Below are 18,152 nucleotides of genomic sequence, written 5' to 3'. Positions count from 1 at the left end.
TTAACAAGATCCAAAACAGCACTGAGGATATTCTCTCTCCTGTTCTAAGAAACCAGATCCAAGTAGTTTCTTTGCTCTGTTCCCTCTGTAAAGTAGCTATGAGGAAAATTACAGATAAATCTCAGCCAGAAAATCCATCTGGTATGAGAAGAAGGGGCCAAAGAACAGCTCTTTGAACATTCAAGGCTGCCTTCTGTCTTGACTAAACTGTCTCCTGCCCAGTGGTGGGGTCTCCCATTCCCTTTGACTCTTCTCATGAGTTTTATTTTGCATGTGGATAGTGAAGGTGCTGTAGTAAAACCTGTCCTCCCATTTTGAAGGATCTAGCACAGCGTTTCTTGCCCTTGCAGAGGTGTCCTGCTCATTTTCCTCCCCAGGGTTCTCTGGGATCAGGCTGTGTCGGGGAGAATTGGTACCAAAGTCTGGGGGCCAGGGGAGACTCCTTGGCAGGTCTGTTCTTACAGCTGTTGCTTTTGACCACAGTTGGATCCAAATCTTTTCCCCAAAAAAATTTGATAGTCACTTTGGTTCACAATTTTCAGCCAGAGTTAGGAGAGAAAAAAGCAGGGGATTTTGCTGAATTTGGTGTTCAAGCTGTAACAAAAAAAATCAGAGAAGTTACTTAAAGGGGAGAGATTGTTTTGAAACTCTAAAGCTGAAGGGTTCCTTGCCTGGTAGAAGATAATTTTCAGTTTGTGTGCATTTATTTAAAGACAAGCTCACACTTGCAAAGTCTGCATGTCCTTTTTTCTGAACAAAGCAGGATATGGCTGAGCTATTGCCCACCTCTAGCCTGTGGCTTCAGCTGAAACACTGGCAGGGTGTAGAGCAGAACAAGCAGAGAGGGCCCTGATCCCTTCTGGGACGTGGTCAGCTCGGGAGTCTCCTGTAGCCTGCTCCAATCATTTCCCTGCTCCCTGATGGAGCTCCATGCTTGGGATACCAGCACTGTAGTGTTCCAGGTGGGAATGTAAAATTGACTTATTTCCCAAGCCCACACTCTGCAGCGGCAGTCACCTCTAATTAAATAGTTACAAGAAGTTGCTTTCAGGCAGTTTCAGGGCAGCAAGAAAAAAACTTGCTCAAAGGTAAGATCAGGCACAGCTGCAACAACATCTCCCTGAGGGCATCTAATGTGCATGGAGTAGAAGTTGAGGGATGTGTCTGTGGAGGCCTAAACCTCTCCTTTAGCTTTGCTATGACTCGGCTGGGAAGGAGATTATTCCAATTCTTACATGGCCACTAATGCATGCACAAGTTGCAGTAGGATCATTTTCATGACTTTTCTTCTATTATCTTCTTCCTTCTGCTTTGCAGAGAAAATATCTTGCACTGATGTCACCCAGAAGCTGGTGATACTTATTCTCAAAATGGTCTTTTTGCTGTGTGGCTGATGGAGTCACAGCTGCCAAGGCAGTTGTGTGTTGGAGACCCCACACCTACCCTTGGGAAGGCTGAAAGAACAGGGTTTGTTGAGTCTGGAAGAGAGAAGCTTCAGGGTGACTCAGTTGTAGCCTTTCAGTCTCTGAAGGGAGTCTGTAAAAAAGATGGGGAGAGACTATGTACAAGGGCCTGGAGTGACAGGACAAGGGGAATGGCTTTACAGTGACAAAGAGCAGGTTTAAAACAGATATTAGCGAGAAATCCTTGGCTGCGAGGGTGGGGAGGCCCTGGCACAGTTTACTCAGAGAAGCTGTGGCTGCCCCATCCCTGGAAGTGTCCAAGGCCAGGCTGGACAGGGCTTGGAGCACCCTGGGATAGTGGAAGCTGTCCCTGCCCATGCTAGGGGGTGAAATGGGATGATATTTAAGGTCCCTTGTAACCCAAACCATGGCACAATTCTATGATACAGATGATGCCAGCTGTAGGAAATGCAGCTGGAATCTGCAATGCTGGCCTCAATCTGAGCATGTCCATCTCTAACTGTGAGTAGACTCCCAGAATGGTTTGGGTTAGAAGGGACCTTAACACTCACCTTGTTTCAACCCCTCTGCTGCAGGCAGGCCACCTTCCATGACACCAGGCTGCTCAAAACCCCATCCAACCTGGCCCTGAATGCTCTCAGAGATGGGGCAGCCCAACAGGTATCTCTGGGATACCTGTTTCAGCACCTCACCAAGAGGAGGAACTTGCATTTCTGATAACAGTAGACACCACATTACCTGTATTGGGTGCTCCAACTGAGAATCTGCGTGGGTGTTTACGCACAGACAGTGTGAAACCAGTGTTTTGCTCGGCAGAGGGATGCATGGAGCTCCAGCAGCTCCTCTGTGGGCACAGACCTGGCTGCAGGCAGGGTCCCAGCTCTCCAGGAAGGGTCCCAGCGTGTCTGTGCAGCTGTGGCTGATGGCAGCGAGGTGCAAAGGCCTCTCGTGCTGCTGGCCCTGCGCAGCTTTGTGCTCTCCATCCCTCCTGTGACAGCTCTGCTCACCCCCTACAGTGACAGCAGGTCCTGCTTGAGACCATTTCAGAGCCACAGATGACATGGAGAATCAGGCATCTGACGTTTGCAGCGAGATTGGAATGATTCACTGTTCTTCAAGATACACTGCTCAGGGAGACCCCCTCTGCTGTTGCTGTTTGTGCTGAGAACTTGTTTTATTTTTTCTGTCCTAGGTGTTGTGGAATATTGTATTCTTTTGACAGGTTGATTATAGCTTGAAAAATATCTCCTTGGCCTTTTTGGTGAGGCTGCCGTGGTGCCCTTGGTTTGAAAGTGTGCCTGGGATTTGGATAATGGCTGTTTTGCTAACTGTGCTAACAGAGGAGTAATGTGAAGGCAGTCTCTCTGTCCAAAGGAGATGGTGTATTTAGCAGCCAGAGTGAGCCAGGAAGGGGCAGGGGATAAGAAACTTGCATAGTGCCTGTGGTTGTCCCTTTGTGGGATGGCATATCCCTGTCCCCAGGGCCACCTCCCTTGCCTTATTCTCTCTGGCCTTGTGCTGGGTCATGCCTGGAGGTCTCAGGAGAGAGGTGTCACATGGGGAGTCTGACCAGATGAAAGAGGCACAGGACTGTTAACTTGTGTATTTCCACGTTTATTTATTGTTTTTTAACAAATGAGAGGTGGAACTGGTGTCAGAGGATGAGGCTCTGGAGAGGTTGTTAGACCCTTGTAGAGGATGGGGACCTGGGTAAAAGGTTTGCAGTGTGCAAACAAAACCCGTGTTCTTGCACTCTGTGGGAGATATCAATAGCTACTCTCTCTCCTCTGAGTTATTTTAATTAAACTAATGAGCGTTAACTTTATTTTGGGTGCTGTGTGTCCCCTTTGAATGCCCATGGATCTCACTAGGCCCGAAGCACACACCAAAGGCAGTGAAGGTGATGTTACTCTAAGGCTCTGAACTACCTTAACAAAGCCAAGGAGACAGTTTTGCTCATAAATGCTGCTTTTCTACCTCCTCAGAAATCCAGAGGATCCAATAACAAACATGCTACAACAATGGATACCGAGGCCATGCCACAAGACCTTAAGTGCTATGAAATACCAATAAATAAGTTGAGAAAGCAAGAGCTAATGTTGTAATCACTGGGAAGTACCTACAGTTTGCAATCCGTGGAGTTGTTTTTCGTTTGCTTTGGTGCCTTCCGTGGCGTTCCCTGCCATGCTTTATTTCGAGGAAAATGGTTTTATTGGCATTGAACTGGGACCGTTGCCTATTTTGAGAAGGGACTGGGGACAGGATCAGAGGTGGTAATTCCTTATTCATCCCGTGCGCTCTTTGCACAAGCGAAACAAAACCTGAGTGAGAAATACTTGTTTTGTTCTACATTATTTTGGTTTTGTGCTGCTGGGTTTTTTGTTTGGAGTTTTCAATAGAAGGAACATCAGTCACGATTTAAAAAAAACCCCAAATCTGACTTTAATGTCTGTATCATTGAAATTAAGGTATATAAGGAAGTAGAGAATAATGAGGTGCCACATAGAGCTGCTCTACCCAGGTACACAGAGCTTGTGACAAGCAAAGCCCTGCAAGAAGATACTGAAACTTTCCACAGTGCTGGAAATTGCTGTCCTGCCTGCAGCCTATGGCTCTCCTGAGACAGAGGCCCCCTGCACATTCCCTCAGGAATCTCTGTGCCTGCTGGAGGGGCACTTTTCTCAGTTGCAAACCACACCGGCTTTAAAAGCAAAACTTGTACTGTATCAGGTTTTTAAGAACAGGGCTCATTTAAAAAAAGACAGAGTTTCTTTAAGGTTTCTTTAACCCCATTAACACAGCTGTTAAGAACATAACCACCAGACTGTGTTTATTTTTTGTGGGAATTCTTGGCAATCACTCAGGGGATGCTATTTCCCCCACTTATTTGCTTCTCCCTCCACTAGAGGCAGAAATTCAGCTTTTGCTCTATTGAAGAGAGTCGGAGAGCTGCCATCAGGGCTCTGTGCCCAAGTCATAGGGAAGCAAAAACTATCTGGTTGCTTTGTGATAAGATGCCCAAATCAGGTGTTCCCAAACCTTTCTTGGCTGTTTCTTTGTGGCAGAATGGACAGGTTTGGTTTTTAGGATCTGAGGAGTGAGATGCCTGACTGATCTGGCCTATTATTGCATCATGTACAATTATCACAGAATGGTTTGGGTTGGAAAGGACCTTGAAGCTCATCCCATTCCATCCCCTGACACAGGCAGGGACACCTTCCACTGTCCCAGGGTGCTCCAAGCCCTGTCCAACCTGGCCTTGGACACTTCAGGGATGGGGCAGCCAAAGCTTCTCTGGGCACCTGTGCCAGGGCCTCACTGTCCTCACCAGAAAGAATATCTCTTTAATCTAAATCTCTTCTAAATATGTGTCCTCCTCTTAAGCTGTGGCGCAAAATATTTGTTCAGACATTAACGTGACCTTCTCTCCTCAGTTTCCTATTAAGTCAAGTGAGTTTGTTGGGTCTTTTGCTGAACTTCTGACAGGTGCTCACATGATTGTCAACTGACTGAAAGGTGTGTAAAAATAAAGCCCTTGCATCTGTCTCTGGGGGTAGAACAGGACACGCCCAGAAAGTAAAAAAGAATAACTCTCAATCAATAAAAATCTTTCTAGCGATATTTCTGTATCTAGAACTTAATTTTCAAAATGTCTTAATGCTCTCCTTCACCTTGGCAACTTCATTTTTCACCAGTTTGGACTCCAGTCACCATGCAAGCCAGCATTGAAAGCAAAAGAATTTATTCAATTTTCCCCTCCTTTTAAAAGGTATTGTATACTGGGTAGGCAGTAGCATTATCTTGTAAATTTATTAATTTTTCTATCTAAATGTTTCTTGTGTTTTTTAACATTGAAAATGACCATATTTCTGAAATTTAATGCGGTGTTGGGGTAGCAAGAGGAAAGAGCCTAATCTAAAGATGGATCATTGAAAAATAAATACTAAAAATATTGAATACTCTTAAACTTTTGGCACCTGAGTACAATTTGTTAAGAATGGGGCTAAATATGGTCTAACATCCATTATTTCCTTTCAATTTTTCTGACATCAAAGAGTGTGAAACAATCCTAACTTTATAAAATGTGAGAGAAATATTTTTATTATGATTATTTAACATCAATTCTTAAAGTGTGGGAGGGAAATGATCTTAATCATCAGATTTAGTAAACCTTATCTTCAGAACTCAGTGTAACTAAAGATGGAATTATTTTATATATTCTTGAGATTGTGAATAGTTAGAGTATTAGCTTTGTCCCTTGCTTGGAGAAGGAAGAGTGCTCTGCAAAAGGTGGGTTCTTCAGTGCTTCCTCTTCCTAATCAGGTGTTGAGGATGTTCTGCACCTTGTGCTGCTGCCTTCATTCCCACTATGGATTTAGGACTGCTGGGCAAGGTTAGGCTCAATTGTCTATTGCAGTTCAGCAGTTTGAATAACCTTAGGAAATGAAAGACTTCTAACCTTAGAGCAGCAGTGATATGAGTTAATGGTGCTGTTATCACCTTATGATGACACAACTGCACGGGAAGGAGCTTGTCCATCGGCCGCTGTGTCATGCAGAGATGATGGCTTGTGGAATTGCAGCCCAAGGAGCAATCTCGAGAGGAAATGTCTGAGATGTTCAAAAGGTCCAGTCAATTAATTCATTCCATCCCTGCAGATCAGGAGAAGGATAATAAAGTCACCGCTGTTTACAGCGGATGGTCTTGTTTTGAATACAGTTATTTTAAACATTCAGCCATGGCTTCACCCACGCAGTTGGGGTTGGGATTGGAATTGTCATCTCTGCATCGTGCCGACACCTTGAACCTGTGACTTGTTGGAAGAAGGCACTTAGCCCTTCTTTAAATCTGATATCGCTGAATCCTGCATGTGCATCCCATACTGTTCTTCCCTCCTCCTGCTATTCCTCTTGCTATCTTGCCTCGTTTCCCGCTCGCTGTTTCGTTAGCGGTGGCGCTCTGATGGCTCGCGTTTTACGTCCACGCAGTTCTAGTGTTCCCTTACCATATGGTCATCCTGATGTTACCATTTGCCTCAATCATCCTTTTTGTAGCTGCTTGAACATCTTAATTGATCTCCTGAGCTGTGTTAAAGATTTATAACAGACGTCGGTGTAATTCATTTCACGAGCACGTAACCGCGCCTTTCCGTCTGATTGGACGTCCACACCTCTCCCTCATAAAAATGCACAAAAAGCTTGGCCTTGTGTCTCTGTGGTAAAATAATGGATGTCTTGAAGGATATTAGAAACCTCGTACCACTCTACCCCAGCCAAAAGGATAAGCTGTGGCCTCTCAGTTGGTGCTAATAAGGTGTTCTCTGCTCTCTCTTAAACAATACCTCAAACTGGAGAACTTTTCCTTTCTTTAGTAGCAGAGATGGTGAAACTTTTTTTTTTTTTTGACTAAGACTCAAAGCCATGTGTTGATAATATTGTTAAGCTGAAATGCGTATATCAGAGTGGTGATGGTGCCAGGAACTGCTTTTGGCCAGGCCTGTATTTCTTCGTATATGCGGCAGAGGCATGTGCAATTAATGATGTTGGCAAAAGGAGCACTGTAGGAAGAGCACAAGAAATGAGAGGTTTGATAGTTTCTGCAAAGTACTGTGCCCATCTTTTCATGCAGAAAATGAGTAAACCATTACTCTACACATGATTGGAGCAGAACAGAGCACTTTTTGATGGGGTTTGTCAGAGAGCATTCAGAAGAAGCTGTATATTAGAAGATAAATTTCATCACCCAGTTAAGAAAATATGTCTAAGGGTAGATAGGAAAAAGATAGGGCATGTCCTTTGTGCCATTAGAGGGGTGGTTTTTTGAGTATAAATGAGAGCCAAGTCTGTCTGATGAAGAATTTTTATCAGGATATCCAACTATGGTGTAATTGTTGAAAATCATCTTTGGCCAGATGTTTTTCTCAGGAGTTGTAGCCTTTGTGACTTCCTTTCTTACCTATGTGACTGCAAGTGAGCTAAAACCCTCTTTATTTTCCTTCAGCTTTATATTTGAGTAGAAGGTGTCAATCTGACACCAGATTTTGCACTATTTTGGTAGAACCTCTGTGTAACAGTTCCTGGTCAGACTTTAACTGTGCACTGGCCAAACACTCAGCAAAACAAGTCAGGTGAAAAATTCGTCTTGCAAAAATTTTTTAGGAAAATTTTTAGTGCATGTGTCCAATCCACTTAGTCACTCTCCATTTGCTAAGAGCCTTTTCCTGTCTTTCATTCCCTTCTCTTTGTGGTAGTAACAAATTTGAACATTACTCTCTGTGCAGATGGTTGGTATTTGTTTAAGCTTTCTTTTGTGTGTTCTCTGATTCCACCCATCTCCCAGCTATAGTTTTCTAGCAGTAGTTTCTTTTTCATCAGCGGTATCTGTTCTAGGCTGAGCCACTTCTGGTCTCCAATGTCCTGTATTTCTTTTTGGAAACTGAGGTCCCTTTAGTGGGAAAATCAAAGTACTCCAAAGCTTTGTGTGATGTATGATGTTGGGATGAAGCACAAACCTGTGTTTCAATTCTCTCCCCTGTAAAAAGAAATGAAACTCTACACATCAAAGGAATAATGTTAAAACTTGGTTCTAAAGTCAGAAACTATTAATTAATCTTCCTAATATATTTCATTAGTCTTAAAAGCTGTATAAAGCTTGGAGTTTGTTAATTTTTTCCCTAAGAAATGGATCGAGCCTCTGGTCTTAGACCTTCCTGTAGAATGGCCATAGGTCATGGGCAGGGTTGCAGTGAACCTTCCAAGGCTGGAAGAATCTCTTTTTCTGAGCAGTACAGAGTAACCTGTGACTTATTTTTGAGATGCTTTTTGCTGTTTTTCTCCTGTTTGAAATACTTCAGTTTTTAGATGTCTGTGGAGTCTAAAAACAAAAGTGGTGTTCTCAGACAAAATAATAAGAGCAGATCTTTCTTAATTGCATGACAGCCAAAGTATTACCTCTGATTCTTCAGTTCTGTTCTTTCTCATCTCCCCAGAACATTCCCTCCTGAAATGAATTTCCATAGTGTGTGGCCATTCCTTTGGGGACAAAACCAGTGAATTTACTGCCTGGGTAGTTACATAGAAAAGGTCCAACTTTAACCCTAAAGGAAGGTTTTTCATAGTTGACCAAAGTCTTTATAGATAGTCTTCTCTTCTGCTTGGAAAATACTGGAGAAAAATCTTCCCAGTTTTTGTGTCAAATAAACCACACGAAGTAAATATGAAAAAAACCAACCACACTCGAAGAGTGTCATTAAAATCACAGAAGAAAGCAAGCAGTAACTGGGTGTGTTCACCTTGGCTGTAAAGTTTGATGATGTGTTGTCCATCACTTCTGCCTCCTCCAAGGAAACTGCGTGTGGGACTGGCAGCTGAACACGGATACTTGGAAGCAGAGCGAACCCTTGCACCAGGCCTGTGTTTGTACATAACACTGGAACAGCTGGTTTGGATTTTAAAAATTCTATTTTTATTAGAACACTGACTCTTGTTTATCGTTATTGATTTTATTGGGTTATTATTGACTGACTGCACCCCATGGGCCTATTAGTGAAGTGCTAGTAAAGCATTAAAGGAAGACTTGGGCTTTTCTGTGCTTTGTACTTACAACATTTGCTTTTATCGTGACTTTTAGCCAGCTGCCTAACTACAAACATGGGCAATCTCACCCACCAGAGACTGAAAGGAGGACAAGAAAGCAAAGAATTTTCTATTTTTTCAATCTTTAGAAGAGAAAAACAAAGTTTTGAGGTTATTTACTGTTTTGTTTGACTAATTCTCAGGGAAACATTTACATCTTTCTCATCTCCCTAAGACTTCTGGCTAATATTAGAAATAGAACAAACTCATCAGTCTTACTCAAAAAATAATAATAAAAAGGATCTGCAATAACTTTTATATGCTATTTGATCTCTCTGGGTGGAAAGGGAAATTTGTTTTCTTATTAATATGAATCAAATGATACATGCTATTCACTTTAAGCCAGATCAGAGTTGGGTGAACTGACTGGTTTATATCAAAGTCTAGAGGCCATCCTAATGAAATTTTAGGTATCATTGACTACTCTCTCCTAAAACACTGTATCTTCTCACAGTACTATAATCTCTGGATGATCCAATAATCTTTTACCTTTCCCTTTGGTGCTATTTTTCTCTTCCCACGGAAATGAAGTAATCATTTTTTCCCAGTATACCCCAGTTAAGGGTTATGGGCTGGCCTTACTGAGCTGTAGCAGCATCAGGGGAAGAGGCACTGAGCAAGAATTCAGTGTCTCACTTGTGAAGATTCCATTCCAGGAAGTGTCCAAGGCCAGGTGGGATGGGGCTTGGAGCAGCCTGGGACAGTGGAAGGTGTTCCTGCCCCTGGCAGGGGATAGAATGAGGAGAGCTTTGAGGTCCCTTCCAACCCAAACCATTCCATGATCTTGTCATTTACAAAATACTGGAATGACCAACTTCATGAATATATGACAATTTTCACCAAAATGTCCCTTCATGAAACTGTAAGAATATCAAGAGCAACTTCCTTTTGCGTGAGGAGAAAAGGAGGGAGAGAGCAGAAGAGAAACACAGGAGTCCTGAAGAAAGGAAACTGCAGAAGCCGTAGGAAAGAGGGGGAAGTGTCCTGGCCTCAGAGAGTGATGAATGCCCGTATTCCATATGGAAGCAAGAGTTTGTGTTCCCAAAACTACAAGCAGACAATCGGATTGGGATGGCACAGAGGCCTCAAACAGGTCCACTTCGCTGTTTATGGTAGCCTGTTACTGCTGCTGACTTCAAAACATGTGTTATGGGATAACAGAAATGGGATAAAGATGAGTCTTCCGCTCCTCTCTAAGAGCAACAAAGTCACCATACATTAATTATCAAAGTCATATTTTTCTCTGTCAAATCTACCACCGTGAGTAGTAATAGCTTCTCCTGAAAGCTGTCAAAAAGTAAAAACAGTGACAAAGATGTCTCTGCAGCATAATGTCAAGCTGAACTGATGGGCAAACTTTACTCTGTTTGTGAATAGCACTTCTTTTTGGGGTGGTGGTAAGAAAATAGCATCTGGCATTGAATATGCAGGTACCATGGGGTGAACCATAGCAATGGACAAATGTCCATAGGTTTTAAAACTGCAAATTAAACAGATTTAGTGCTTTGTCTCTCACAAGGCAGGTAAATAATTCAGCAAATTGATATTTGTATTTACTCGCCTTTGCTGTGAACTTCGAGGATGGGAAGGATCACAACAGAAAAGGGGTGCTGAAACTCAGCTTGGGGTCTGAACTTTATGCAGGAGGAGAGCTTACCTTAGGATTGTAAATCCAAATAAGTTTGTTTTTCAGAAGGATCTTAGTGCAGGTTCAGCTCACAAAGGAGTCTCTTGGCCACCCTCAGCCAATCCAATGTGTGAAGGTGCCATTAAATGCAGGAAGTACCCTGGGAACTTTGTTTAGATACGAACACTTTTTATTTTAAAAAGCAGACTAATTTTGTCTTTGAGTTCCACGGTGAGTGCAGCAGACAGCAGCCAGGCATCACCAGATTCTGGTTAATTTGCTGGTACAATCAAACAGTGAGATGCTCTCACAATTGACTGTGCCCACAATTTTGTGCTTGACTGCAGGTGCAAAATTGAGGAGGCAAAAATCAGAGCACAACTTGATGATTGCTTAAAAATTTGGTCCATTCCTGTTCAAAAACCTTTAACTTCTGTTTGTCACGTAAAATAAAATATTTTTGATTTTTTTTTAATAAGAATTGGAGTTGTTCACCAAAATTTACTTCCAGGGATACGTGATCCACCTGCAAGCAGATACCGTATTTATACTGTACCACTGAATGGAAATAAAAAGTGATAGTGCTGTAAACAAGGTGTTTTTATAGCCTTTATCTAGCTTCCCCCCTTCCTCCCCCTCAAAAAAATTAGTTACCCCAGGTAAGCTAGTGTTTGGACTGGTCTTTTTTTTCTTTTAAAGCTTTTCTTTAATACAGTATACAAATAGTATTTTAAAAATCCTGTCATAGAAATAAACTTTCAAACAGTTATTTTTAATAATAATTACCCCAGAAAACAGCAAGTATTATGAAAATAGGATTTTTGTAGTTTTTACCTGACAAAATATATTAAAAAATGTTTTGATGATGCTTAGAAATATTGTGTTGTTCAGTAGCAGCAGCATTACACATTGACTTGTGTGAAATACAAATCTCTTCTGATAAAGTCAGTGATAGATTTGGCCAAATTCAGCAAAACCATACCCCTGTGCTAGCCAAGCAACACAATTCAGGTTCTGCTTCCTTATATATGATTGAAGTGCTGAATATTGTTATGATGATGTAGATGTCAAATGTTCTAACCACAGATCAAATGGTACAATTTAGGATTATGGAGCTAATGAATTATTTCTGGATAGTAGTAAGTTTGATTTCCCAACTAGTCTACTTCAGAAAATTAGTTAATATTCAGAGAAATGCTTTTACTTTCATAAACTTAGATTTATGTTGTATTTTTGATAACTATAAAAAAAGCACAATACATTGCTCTAGCAACATTTTGCTTTCATTAGTGAAGCTGAGACCAATTTGTTGGTCTACCTCTCTTCATTCATATGCAGTTCACAACCCCTCCTTTAAGCTGAGGGATGTCTCTGTGCTGATAAAAGATTGACCAGGGATAGCTGGGGGAGTGAATTTCTTAGACTTACTCCCAGTATCACAATGGGACAATGTAGGACAGTGCTTGGTGTGAGTCAAAAACCAGAGAGCAAAGATGGAGTTTGTAGGTTTGGTTTGTGCCTGCTTTTTTGCATCATTCTCCCCAAAATACTGCTTTTTTTTTGTTTGTTTGTTTTTCCTACATTGGGAGGATTATTTTTTAAAAAAGGTGGTATTTCCCTATCCAGATACTCCCATCTGTCAAAAGGAAGTCTGGATCTGCACTTTGAGGGTTCTCAGAAATGTGCTGGAGTGAAAATTGGAGTTTGTAGGACATGAACAGTGAAAGGAAGCGTCTGCAAGAATCCTTCCACCACTCTGTTGTTTCCATGTGCAGGACCTTCCTGGAGCCCAGTATTCTTCATAATCCCTTCTCTTCTGCAGGTACCTGGGTTAAAGTGGAACTCTTGAGCATTGTCTTACTCCTTTTATGTTGTTCATAATGTTTTCCTCTGCTGCTCCTGCTACCTCTTCCGAGACTGCTGGAATTTTTAGTGGGTGCTGCAAGTCTGTTTTAATAATTGTTCCTAATTAAAGAACAAACAACCAACCCAACAGAAAAGGTGCAGGGGAACTTGGGAGGGGGGGGTTTTCTACTTTTTTTTTTCCCCCCAAATCTTTTTCCTTTCCTTCCTCCCTTCATATCATCATGTTTCCTTTACCTCTTCTCTGCCCCATCTCCTTTTCCCAGTCCTTTCCTCTTTCCTGTGGTTCTATCCCTGTTCCTTTATTAATTCTTCTTCCTTGCACTATGTTTCTACTCACTCCTCTCTGGTCCTTGCCAGTTTTTAACAGTCCGTGATTTCAGATGGAAAATCTGTCGCCAGAGCCCCTCCTCCACTACCATTAATGGCCACTCTCGAAAGCCTGCCCTGCCCTCCATCATCTAATTTCAGACACTGAGGGGGCAGACGAAACAGATGGTTGGCACAGGGCTTCATGATTCACTGCTTGAAATCATGGTGCAACATTGCTGAAATTGGTGAGGGAGAAGGAGGTCTGACATTTGACAGAGCCGTGTAAAAATTGCCTGATCCAGGCAAAGTTCAGACTAATCACTTGACTGTTATTTTCCAGATGTACTGATCATATGACTGTAATTGTAAAGATTATATTGACAGTGCACCGTTTCCCAAACATGCTGCAGTCATTCTTAACAAAATGATTCTCCCTTGGGAGGCTCAGGTCAGGCTGCTGTGGGGAATTGTATGTTGCCATTTATTCATCCTTGAATTTTCTTTTTTTTTTTTTTCCTTGAGTGGGTTCATTCATCTACTTTCTGATCACAGGAAGTTGTAGGTTTTCAGGCACACAGTCAATAAAACTGAACTATAAATTTGAGCACTTCCTTTCAGGCAGATTTCTTCTTAAATTGGACTAAAGCAACAAGATTTAAACATGAAAAATGAAGAAGGATCAGAAATAAGCAAAGAAAATTGTAGGGCATCAGCTGATGAAAGTTGAATGGATTACTGTAGTCATAGAAATAGGTGTTTATAAAGATGGTAAGACCCTGTGGAATTGGGGCGAATATAAGATCAAGTGGATTCTCTGGATAATGTTTACAGTTCAAAGTGTGGAAATATTCCTGGCATCAAAATTTTATTGGTTCTTCATAAGTAGCTGCTTGCTGTTGTCCATCTTGGGTGTCCTCTTCAAAACAACAACTTTAGGCCGAGCCATGTTGAAGCAGAGCAGTAAATTTCCTCTAAAACCTTTTAATCAGTGCAAGGACAATGATCTTGAACACCGTGGTGGAATTATCTGTAACCACAACGAAACCCAAGCTCTTAACTGCATGAGTTGAAAAATGGCTCGGGGGAGAGAAAGAAAAGGAAAAAGAGGATGAATTTTAGATGAGCAGTTAAATTTCGGGTACTCCTGAGAAATTCCAAACCCTTGCTCAGCCGTGATGTCAGTTGAAATGTCTAAGCATTGAGCTTAGTGAAGTTGCTTATAATTAGTCTTGCTAATTTTTATGAATTTCGGGGAGAGCTTCCCAAATGTTCTCCGCCTTCTGCTGCTCCGATTGCTCTAAGCACGGCTGCGAATCTTGCTACTTATTTAGATGTCAAAGTGGTAACTGAAATATCCTTAAATGTCAGTGCAGTTTCTGTTTAACACCCTTGAAAATTAGGCCTTTGTTCACTAAAACTGGTGCTGAAGAAGGAGAGAAGAGGTAGAAGAACTTCATTTGTAGTTTTCAGTTCTTAACTCCTTTGAATTCTATGGGTGGAAGTTACAACCCCGGTTGTTATGGGTAGGAATGATAAAGAATGGACAAAACCCTGCATCATCTCCAGTGTTCTTCTAGCTGAAAGGCTGATTCTGTTGTCTCAGATAAAATTAACACCTGGAGAGCTTCAGACATGAAGGATGTATTTCCCAAGGGGTTCAGATGGCTCAAACTCCTTGAGACAGAACAGGTCTGAAAACATAATGAGCTGCAAAGTATGGAGCTAAGTGAAAATACATCATCTTAAAGAGGAGGTTGGGAGCAGATGTGGGCATCTCCAAACAGGGGAAAGCGGGGACATGGGGAAGACTTTAAATAAACTTTTGATTAAAAAACCTGTGGGCTGATCTAGGAAATAAGGATGATGGAGCTTTCCTTCTGCTTATGCACCAGGGGACCTATTCCTCCGGTAGCAGTATTAGTTAGGAAAAACTAATTAGGAGAAACCTGGAAGAATAGACAGAATCTGACTATGGAGATCCATGCACATGCCAGACCTCATCAGAGGTCCCAAGTACTTTTAAAAATGTTTTACCTTTCTTTTGGTGCTTGTGTGTGTAGACAAGAGTCCAAGTCGGTGCTACCAGTTGAGAAACTGCTGGACTTGGGGTTTTATTGAAGAGTTATGGAAATTAATGCTTTAATACTTCTTTTCAAACTGAAAGCTGCATCTTCTGAGTTTCTAAAGCTTTGTTTTTTCTTGGTTGGTTGGTTGGTTTGGGTTTTTTTTTTGTTGCTTCTTGGTTCTTTTTAATCTACATCTGTAGTTGAGATTTTCTGGCAAGCTGGTAGCTGGGTTCTGTTCCAGACAGAGCTATCTCATGGATTTAGGTATTTAAAACCTTTCTTGAACAGTGGGATCTATTCAATACGATAAATGGGCTTGAGAAAGCGTTTCAGACCAGCTAAGCCAGATACCTGCCTTTTGCCTTCTGAACTTCTTTGTGCACTGTATGAACTCCATTAACTCTTTCTGACCATGGTGAACTTGGATGAGAACAGGCAGACAGCAAAACATCAGTGCCCTTCAGCTGGAGCTGATATTTTTCTTCTCTGTCTCAATTCTGAGTGTTTTCTGTTCTCACTGGATTAAAAAAAAGGACCCTTGGCAGCAGGGAGAATTAACTTCCATGGGGCTGTGAGTGTGAGGACCTGCTCCAGGACAGGGACCAACTTCAGCACCTTGTTAGAAATTTCTTCTTTTAAATTAAATCTTTTTGGCTTGAAAATGTCTTTGGAATGAAGGTAATTGAAGCTGTAGGGTTGTAATAACAACCCCCAAATTCTCATTATTTAGTGTAATTGATGGAAAAGGCTGAGAAGTAGAAAAGAAAAATATTGACTTTCATGCACTTAAGTTCTATTTATGTGATGCTGGTCCAAAATCACCAAAATAACTCATGACACTTTATATATAAATGTGTGTGTATATAACTTGGGTCATTTTAAAAAAAGTAAGTTTCTTCGTCTCCCAGAAAGGAGCTCTCTCACAGTTTATGGAAAAGCTGCAGACACACTTTTGTCCTGTCCCACTATTCTCAAACTTCAAAGGCCAGATAGGACTTTACAGGAAACATAACTTAAAGATTTTTATCTCTCAGTGAGCTCTGGGAACCTCTCCTATCTGACTCTACTGAATTTCATGAATACAGGGGTTTTTTCCTCTTCTCATCGCTTGCCTTTTGGAATGGGATTTTGAATAAACACTGCTAATTTCAGTCTCAGAAAAAACAAAAACAAAAACAAAAAAAACAAAAACAAAAAACAGAGGAAAAGAAGGCAAATGGCAAGTTTGGATGAGAGAAACTGATAAAATTTGGTTGGGCAACATTTAGCTGGGAATTTATGAAAGTCTGGTTTACCTTCTAGGAATAATCATAACTACCTTGTAATTTTTTTAAGACTTTTTTCAGGATATTGCTGGTACTTTCACTTTTATGACTCGAAGAATAGGTGTATTTATCATTATAGGCAAATATTAATACAAGTTTTGTTATTTTCAAGCCTTTAAAGGAACTGTCGAATTAATGACTGCATTTGTGTTCATACAGAGAATTTTATGCTGAGATATATAACTATTTTAATACAAGTAGTCTTTTAATAGCATATTACATAAGTTTCCATTCCTGAAAATGTGTATTATTTGATAGATCATGGGAATGTATCATTTACAGGAGTTGGCAAATATAACTGAGGTTCTTGATGATTAGGAAACTAGAGCTAGAGCTGAATGTCTGAGCGGTTTACAAGCAAGAATATTTTTAAAAAATATCCAGAAAGTGAGCATTGCAATTAACTGCTCTGATTAATCACAAAATTTGGGTTGAACACCTCTTTGTCAAAGAGAAAAATAAATACAATGTCATTTGGAGGATGCTTTTGTTTACACAGAAATTCTTCTTACCTCTAGAAATCATCTACGTTGTGTTCCTTCTTCCAGAATTTGTACAAGACAAGCACAGCTAATTAGGAAAGACAGGGCTTGGTATTTCTCTTTTATGGCTGAAGATGTACCATGCATTAACTTTAAAAAATAGTCACCATGAAACTGCAGTTAAAGTAGAGAAAAAAGGGAGTGGAAGGGGGGAATTAGATTACATTTTGATAGTGAAAGCAGTGAGTGTTCTGATAGACTCTTTATGGTACAACATTTTATATTTAGAGACTTTTTTGCAACTAATTTTGGCCAACTTTGCAAACTGGATCATTTTTTACCGAACTTGTTCATGAGTTTTGGTATTCATTTAAAGATTAAAATCAGCTTCAACACTCGGTAATATTTCAATACAGCAAAGATAATGGATGGAGTTATAACTATATCCTGGTTTTCTGAAAGGAAGTAATAGAATCCCAGAATGGTTTGGGTTGGAAGGGGCTCTAAAGCACATCTCATTCCGAGCCCCTGCCGTTGGCAGAGACACCTTCCATGAGACCAGGTTGCTCCAGAGCTGTTTTCCCATTTCATGAGCTATTCATCAACATTGTATGGGATAAATGGAGAAATTTCATCCTGGTTCAGGCTCTGGTGATTGTGCTGTGCAAAATGCCCATGGAAGGCTCACTTGAAAATACAGGATAGAATAAAATCATGGAATATCCTGAGTTTGAAGGGATCCACAAAGATCATCGAGCCCAACTCAATGCACAGACACCCCAACAATCCCATGCTGTGCATCCCTAGGAGCAGTGTCTGAACGCTCCTGGAGGTTGGGCAGCTCTTGGTGCTGTGCCCATTCCCTGGGGAGCCTGGAGAGTGCCCAGCACCCTTTGGGGGAAGAATCTTTCCCTGATAATCAACCTCACCCCTCCCCCTAACACAGCTTCGTGCAGTTCAAAGCACAGCAGTACAGCAGGATGAACTCACACTATTTATCTTTGGATTTACGTATTTCTTCCTATTTTTAAGTACAGTTCGGAGCTGCTCATCCCATTCATTGCAGAAAAGATAAGTTCAAAACTGGGCTGCAAATTAGCAAAAAAAGAAGTGCTGGGATTTCCACAGCGAGCGCAGAAATCTGTTTTGCATCACTCAGCCAGGCAGGGCACTGTTGTGAGCTGTAAATGTGCTTTTTCCCCTGTGTGGGCAGTGAATCAGCAAATGCTCTGGGAGTTCAGGGGAAATGTCAGGTGCTGTTTCAAGAGTTGGGCTTGCACAAGCTCCAGGGTGGGCCCTCAACAGGGGATCCCCCTCGGAATTAGGGACCCAGTGGCAATGTCAACGCCCTTATCTCTCCCCCTGTCTGAATTGGGAAACCAATGCCTCCCAAAGATGTGCTGCCTGTTTTGGTTAATT

Source organism: Coloeus monedula, assembly GCF_965178545.1.
Source record: "Coloeus monedula genome assembly, chromosome: 7".
Taxonomy (NCBI): Eukaryota; Metazoa; Chordata; class Aves; order Passeriformes; family Corvidae; genus Coloeus; species Coloeus monedula.
The sequence above is the reverse complement of the archived record's forward strand: the minus strand, read 5'-3'. Positions refer to the sequence as shown.